Genomic DNA, 7500 nt, shown 5'->3' with positions numbered 1-7500 from the left:
GGTAAAATACTACTATTTTAGTCCTGATTGTGGGGTACAGGGGAGGGTATCGTGGGTAGGGGTACAGGGGAGGGTATCGTGGGTAGGGGTACAGGGGAGGGTATCGTGGGTAGGGGTACAGGGGAGGGTATCGTGGGTAGGGGTACAGGGGAGGGTATCGTGGGTAGGGGTACAGGGGAGGGTATCATGGGTAGGGGTACAGGGGAGGGTATCGTGGGTAGGGTCACAGGGGAGGGTATCGTGGGTAGGGGTACAGGGGAGGGTATCGTGGGTAGGGGTACAGGGGAGGGTATCGTGGGTAGGGGTACAGGGGAGGGTATCATGGGTAGGGGTACAGGGGAGGGTATCGTGGGTAGGGGTACAGGGGAGGGTATCGTGGGTAGGGGTACAGGGGAGGGTATCGTGGGTAGGGGTACAGGGGAGGGTATCGTGGGTAGGGGTATAGGGGAGGGTATCGTGGGTAGGGGTACAGGGGAGGGTATCGTGGGTAGGGGTTCAGGGGGAGGGTATCGTGGGTAGGGGTACAGGGGAGGGTATCGTGGGTAGGGGCACAGGGGAGGGTATCATGGGTAGAGGTACAGGGGAGGGTATCGTGGGTAGGGGTACATGGGAGGGTATCGTGGGTAAAGTCGATCGGTTGTGGGTATTAGAGAACAAGAGGAATCCATCGATACCTCTTTTGTGGTATTTGGTAAAGCGGCAATAAACGGAAAATTTGTCCTTATAAGCTTTGGAAAAATCCTGGTTGAACTGCCCAAAGATATCAATATATAAAAATAAACGTTGATTACGGAAATTTTGTCCTTATGAGCTTTGGAAATCCTGGTTGAACTGCCAAAAGATAATATTAATATAAAAAAAAAACATTGATTAAAGTGTGTTCAGCCCTCACTTCACCGGATGCAAACTTATAACGCGTTTCCTTCTGTAATTCTACGATAGATATACATATTTGATTTCTATATATTGCACACAAAACCCGAGTGCAGGGGGAGTGAGTAGAAACGTTTTATTAAAGCTTATCTTGCATACCACTTTATCCGTTGCAGAAACAGGTTGCGAGCTCGTCTCAATAGATCTCTTTTTTTAAATCTATTGGTTTAACGTTCTTTCCGTACCTGATTTGCTTATACTTACGTGGAATAAGGTAGTTTTCTCAGACATTTTATTGTTCTTCTTGCAATCACGACGAGAGATAAGGTCACGTATTGAACTCGTGTCAATCACACATGTTTTCCCCATAGCCTTTACACACAATCGAGAAAATAGGAAAACCAACTTACCTGTCTGTGTTTCTTGATGTGTAAAAGCGCCTCCGATATTCACACTAAGGCAAAAGGGAAGTTAAAAGCCGTATTCGTAATTCCGAGGTTCACAAAGTACGAGACAACCAGAGAGCAAGTGCGCGTATATTCACTCGACACAGGTCCAACTTGAACTGGCGTGGACTTCGCTGTCGCACACTTTTGTCGCTGCGTTCTTGAATTCGCTCGTGATTGGTCGGTTTGAGGATGACGTCACGTACTTCGCGGGGCGTTATTGGCTGTGAGATTTGACGTCATAGCCCGCGGTGTTTGAGTTTACCGGGAAGAGAGTTGCCAATTTGAGTTTCCTACGGTTGTGATTGGTCGGATGGGGAATGACGTAATGTATGTCGCGCCTGGATAAATGACGTCATAACCTAACCCGCGCTCTTTGAGTCAATTACTAGTCCTGCTTCTGTGAGTTTTTTCCCCGTGAGTCACGTAAATGAATTCCGCAAAATATATATACATAATAGTTTAGGGTGTGAATTCTTATCATAGAATATGCGAAACTATCACACAGGAAACAAAAAAGACCCTTCGCAAACAGAAATTCCACAATGCACACAAAATGCCTGCAACATTCATAGCAATGACAGTAATACACATCATGGTGACTGCACCAGCTGTTGCTAATTCCATCGTTATGACTGCTATAATTTTTGTCCGCATTTTCACTTTTTGTTATTCTATAATTAACATAATTATCGTTGCAGTTATTTCTACTGTTGTTTTTTTACTACGTCACTTTAACTACTTGACACTATTATTGTTGTCATATATATTTTTAATGTTCTTTGTCATCATAAGTGTCATTAATAGTGACATTAGCATCATAAACATAAATATCATTATCATCATCATTATTATCCTTATCAAATTGATAATAATAATCATCATTATTATTATCATTATTATCGTCATTACTGCTATTGTTGTTCTGATTATTATCATTTCTATTACAATTCTATCATCCTGATCATCACTAATAACATCATCATCATCATCATCATAATTGTTATTGTTGTCATGGCATTATCATTATTATCATTATCATCATTATTACAGTTAGCAGTAGTAATATCATTTGTATTATCACCGTTATTTCATTGTTGTTATCAGTATTAGTATTATTTAATTTATTGCTATTACTATTATGATTACTTTAATGACTACAGCTAATAGTACTGTTAATAATGATAATATCATTCATAGAAAAAAAACAATAACTGAATCAATCATATGATATTTGTTATCATTGTTACTATTACTATTATCATGATTGTTATCACCATTTCAACAGAAATTATAGTGATGATGGTGATGATTTTACTCTTGCTACTACAGCTAACAATAATAGTCTAATAACAACAAAATCAAGAATGATAAGAATATTGATAGTTATTACATGGTGTTATCCTGATTAATGTCATTATGACTATATCTATTTTGACGATTAAAAACAACACTAGAAAATAATTATCTCTTCTTAATTTCACAATCGCTTCAAAGTGCGTCTGTTTCCTCTGTTATTAACGACCATCATCGTTACTCTAATTATAAGTTCATTCCCACGATTATTGTCATTTTACCAACATTAATAAAGTAGTCATTACAATCACTCTGCCCTCGGGTTGTTTATGATGAACGCGGCCGTAAAATTAATTTATGCTAATGGCTTCTGCAGTTACAATGCATTTCCTTATTTCCTTTTGTATTTCTGTTTAACAGCTTGTCGTGATCAAGGCTAGCTTTGACACGTCAGTCCCTCTAAAACAATAATAATAATAAACAATTTTTTTTTTATATATGTATACGTATATTTATAATAGCTCTCTCTCTCTCTCTCTCTCTCTCTCTCTCTCTCTCTCTCTCTCTATATATATATATATATATATATATATATATATATATATATATTTACATATATATATATATATATATATATATATATATATATATATATATATATATATATATATTCGCCACATTTATCACTTTACCTTTAATATTTTGGTAGAATCAAAATTATTATAATTCATGTTACTTTTGTTTTATCGATATTATTATTTTTGTCATCTTCATTTCTTTATTACCAATCATTATCTCAATGATCATGACCACAGTTCTATAACCCTAATTACGATCATTATAATCATCACATCAAAGCCATCATCACAATTCCTCTACCATCATCGCTTTTATAAATGCAAGTGAGAAAGTATGGAAAAGTTCCATTCTTTTATATTCGTTATATAAGAACATTTTTCTTCTCGAAGTTCGAAATCATCGGAGAAATAAATAAATTCCTTGTTTATATATTGAGATGAGGTTTGCTGGAATTTCAAACTCATTGTTCCCTTTTTAACACTTGGAGAAAGAAAGAGGGGAATTTCTGTTATCTAGTAAAAGGCTAAAACGTTTTGGAGATGGACGAGAGAAATACAAAAAGACAAAAAGGTTATCATTCTCCCCGACATGTACAACTGAAATTCGAATCTTGAAAAATGCTTCGGTACATTTCTCCACGTCCTGTTCTTTCATTCCTTTCCGTAATAATCTCATGTTTGGTTCACCACAGTTATAGTAGAACAAGAGGCTTGTTTTCTGCTGCCATAAAGGACAAAGAACCACAGCAGAGGAGACAAATAACATCTCGTCCGGCGGTGATGACACACAGGAAGCAGAAAAACAAATGCCAAGCGACGGCGGACCAGCGCTGTTCATTCGACACAGTTCGTAACTTTGATGATTATGCCTAACCTTATCTAATCGCCTCTTTATATGAAATGTTTATTAGTACAGACTTAATCTATGGAATAAAATGTGAGATGTAGTTTGTTAGAGTATTTAGATGTAGGTGTTTGTCTTTGTGTGTGGGTGTGTATGTCGATGTGTCCTTGTTTTTGTCCTTGTGCATTTGTTTGTGTACATATGTGTATATCTATGTATGTATGTGTCTGTATACATTTATGTGCATATGAATAAATAATTTCTCATGGACAGACAAGCAAAATCTCACACCCGCACATGCACGGCACGACGCTATATAATGCGGAAACATTCCCCTTTTCTTTCGCATTCAGCTCTGGAATAATAGGCTCATAACTTCCCTCCTCAACGCAAACTTATCTTTTCACGTCCTCATACGATGGAAATCCGGACAGGGTATCACGCCATCACAAAATTCATAAAACACGCCATTCTCGCTCCCATGTGCCATCTGTATGCACGCAATTCCCTTTTAGAAGAGCAATTTGTTATGGGCAAGGATATCTGACGACAGAGCCGTGATAAAGAGAGAGAGAGAGAGGGGGGGGGAGAGAGACAGGATATATAAATATTTAGATATACACGTAAGCGTGTGCATATATATTAATATACAGTGTGTATATATATATATATATATATATATATATATGTATATATATATAATATATATATACATATATGCATAGATTAAAACATATCTATATATATACACACACAAACACTGTTTTGTACAAACAGTATATCTGCATAATGCGACGAACCCTTCGAATACAGGTCAAAGGTTTTCCGAAGCATTTTCACGAGCAAAGACACAGACGAACAGACAGACATACGCACAGACACCGAGACGAATCAGCGGAAGTGCGGCTCGTCCCCCCCCACCCCCACCCCCTACCCCCACCCCCCTAGCCAGGCTTGGCTTTGCCCCGCTGGCGTGCGCTGCCTTCCTGCGGAGAGAGAAAGGGAGGGAAAGAAAACCAGGGCGAACGAATGCGGAGGAGAGATACCGAGGGCGGAAGTGGGAGAAAGGGGGAGAGAGAGAGAGAGAGGAAGAGGGAGAGGGAGAGGGGGGGGGTAGAGAGAAGAGATATAGAGTGATGGAGAGTGAGAGAAATGAGAGAGAGGAAGAGGGAGAGATAGGGAGAGGGGAGGGGGGGTAGAGAGAAGACACATAGAGTGATGGAGAATGAGGGAAATGAGAGAGAGGAAGAGGGAGAGATAGGGAGAGGGGGGGGGTAGAGAGAAGAGACATAGAGCGATATGGAGAATGAGGGAAATGAGAGAGAGGAAGAGAGAGAGATAGGGAGAGGGAGATAGAGAGAAGAGAGATAGAGCGATATGGAGAGAGAAGGAAATGAGAGAGAGAGAGAGATAGGGAGAGGGGGCGTAGAGAGAAGAGAGATAGAGCGATATGGAGAGTGAGGGAAATGAGAGAGAGGAAGAGGGAGAGATAGGGAGAGGGGGACAGAGAGAAGAGAGATAGAGTGATATGGAGAATGAGGGAAATGAGAGAGAGGAAGAGGGAGAGATAGGGATAGGGGGGGGGGGTAGAGAGAAGGGATATAGAGTGATGGAGAGTGAAGGAAATGAGAGAGAGAGAGATAGGGAGAGGGGGGTTAGAGAGAAGAGAGATAGAGTGATATGGAGAATGAGGGAAATGAGAGAGAGGAAGAGGGAGAGATAGGGAGAGGGGGGATAGAGAGAAGAGAGATAGAGCGATATGGAGTGTGTGAGAGAGAGAGAGAGGGAGAGATAGGGAGAGGGGAGGGAGGTTAGAGAGAAGAGACATAGAGTGATATGGAGAATGAGGGAAATGAGAGAGAGGAAGAGGGAGAGATAGGGAGAGGGGGACAGAGAGAAGAGAGATAGAGTGATATGGAGAATGAGGGAAATGAGAGAGAGGAAGAGGGAGAGATAGGGAGAGGGGGGGTAGAGAGAAGAGAGATAGAGCGATATGGAGAATGAGGGAAATGAGAGAGAGGAAGAGGGAGAGATAGGGAGAAGGGGGGGGTAGAGAGAAGAGAGATAGAGTGATATGGAGAATGAGGGAAATGAGAGAGAGGAAGAGGGAGAGATAGGGAGAGGGGGGGTAGAGAGAAGAGAGATAGAGCGATATGGAGAATGAGGGAAATGAGAGAGAGGAAGAGGGAGAGATAGGGAGAGGGGGGGTAGAGAGAAGAGAGATAGAGCGATATGGAGAATGAGGGAAATGAGAGAGAGGAAGAGGGAGAGATAGGGAGAGGGGGGGTAGAGAGAAGAGAGATAGAGCGATATGGAGAATGAGGGAAATGAGAGAGAGGAAGAGGGAGAGATAGGGAGAGGGGGGGTAGAGAGAAGAGAGATAGAGCGAAATGGAGAATGAGGGAAATGAGAGAGAGGAAGAGGGAGAGATAGGGAGAGGGGGACAGAGAGAAGAGAGATAGAGTGATATGGAGAATGAGGGAAATGAGAGAGAGGAAGAGGGAGAGATAGGGAGAGGGGGATAGAGAGAAGAGAGATAGAGCGATATGGAGAGTGAGGGAAATGAGAGAGAGGAAGAGGGAGAGATAGGGAGAGGGGAGGGGGTTAGAGAGAAGAGAGATAGGGTGATATGGAGAGTGAGAGAAATGAGAGAGAGGAAGAGGGAGAGATAGGGAGAGGGGGGGTAGAGAGAAGAGAGATAGAGCGAAATGGAGAATGAGGGAAATGAGAGAGAGGAAGAGGGAGAGATAGGGAGAAGGGGGGGGGGTAGAGAGAAGAGAGATAGAGTGATATGGAGAATGAGGGAAATGAGAGAGAGGAAGAGGGAGAGATAGGGAGAGGGGGGGTAGAGAGAAGAACATAGAGTGATATGGAGTGTGAGAGAAATGAGAGAGAGAGATAGGGAGAGGAGGTGGGTAGAGAGATAGACTGATATGGAGAGTAAGGGAAATGAAAGAGAGAGACAGAGACAGAGAGAGATAAGGGATAGGGGAAGTAAAAAAGGAAAGAGAAAGAAAGATGATGGAGAGAAAAATAATATATATAGATATAAAACGACATAAAATGACGAGATACAGCCACAACAACCACAATCAACCACAATTCAACGAAAAAAGTGAAACAAACAAGGAAAAAAAAGTGACACGAAGAAATAAACACAAAGATACAACAAAAACAACAGAGAATTGTCAACCAAGTGAATGCTAATTTGCCGACGCTTCAGAGAGACTGTACTAACCCTTCGCAAAAGATGCAAGTCTATGCCACACGCCATTACAAATGATCTGATCTTTCTGGTAAACCTCGTTTGTCAGTGTAGCGTGTCATATCTACTCTGACGCTTCTAGCAAATTTGACAGGCGTGGTGGGGTGGGATGGGCTGGGGTGGGGCTTGGGGATGGGGGGTAGGAAGAGAGTTTGATGGAAGTTGCAAAATATGTGGTATGTGGGAGTACAAAAAGTC

The 7500-nt window shown here is 41.5% G+C and overlaps 1 protein-coding gene across 3 annotated transcripts in view; it reads right to left on the bottom strand.

Annotated features, from left to right (window-relative positions):
* LOC122257320 (uncharacterized) overlaps positions 1–7500 on the bottom strand; it is a 68217-nt gene that overhangs the window by 32163 nt on the left and 28554 nt on the right. Inside the window, exon 1 of one of the 3 annotated variants that reach the window (XM_043022554.2) lies at positions 1284–1451. The exons of the other annotated variants lie outside the window; for them this stretch is intronic. The gene's annotated coding sequence lies outside the window, so the exon portion shown is untranslated. Of the gene's footprint in view, positions 1–1283; positions 1452–7500 lie in introns of those variants that run through there. 3 annotated transcript variants of the gene reach the window in all.

This window comes from Penaeus japonicus, unplaced genomic scaffold (assembly GCF_977035675.1).
Source record: "Penaeus japonicus unplaced genomic scaffold, GWHDUDI00000001_assembly GWHDUDI00000001, whole genome shotgun sequence".
In the NCBI taxonomy this organism is placed as follows: domain Eukaryota; kingdom Metazoa; phylum Arthropoda; class Malacostraca; order Decapoda; family Penaeidae; genus Penaeus; species Penaeus japonicus.
The sequence above is the reverse complement of the archived record's forward strand: the minus strand, read 5'-3'. Positions and strand labels throughout refer to the sequence as shown.